We start from the raw sequence: 749 nt of genomic DNA on the forward strand, positions 1-749 counted from the left end.
ATTTGGGAAGCATTTTCTCCCCCCTCCCCGCCCCCGGTGCTGTTTTTATTTTTACTTTTTCTCTTCTATAATCCGCGTGTTACTTCCGCGTGGAAGTGGTTCACATTCTTGCAACCCTGAGCTTCCACCACGTTTATTCTTTAAGAAACAGGAACAATGCTCTGACATTCTGCAGCGGTGTTTGTAGGAGTTTGCTAAAGCCCTGCTCATACAATTCCAGAGAGAGGCTGATTCTGTCAATGTCATTATTTTATATATGCACTGATAATACAGTGGCCCAATGGAGGGAAGAAAAACTGGGTCCTGAAGATCGAAAGTCATTTCTTTTACTTATTTCTTTTCTCTTTTTCTTAATTTTTTCCTCTTTGTCCTTCCCACCACCCCTCTTGCACTTTGTTCTCCGCCTTCTGAGTTTAGTTTGTCTTTTTTTAAAAAATTTACTAGAGTAACCGAATGAAATAGAGTAGTGGAATGGTGTTAGAATATTTGGGGATTTTTTTTGTGTATGCATGTTTTGTTTTTGCAAACATTTGTCGTACTGCCGCCGCCGCCGCCCCCCCACCTTCAAATTAGCATTTCTATAGACTCGGTTAAGTTGAATGATGTAATTCAGCAGTTCCAAAGATAGTATTTTCTCAAATGCCTGAGAATTAGGAGAACTGAAATCCAACCCCTATAGGCTTGATAAAGCTGCCTTAATTTTCTGATGAGGCCCGGCTTTCCCAGCTACTATACTCCACTATTTCGTT

The sequence above is a fragment of the Natrix helvetica genome, assembly GCF_964273705.1.
Source record: "Natrix helvetica genome assembly, chromosome: 1".
Taxonomy (NCBI): Eukaryota; Metazoa; Chordata; class Lepidosauria; order Squamata; family Natricidae; genus Natrix; species Natrix helvetica.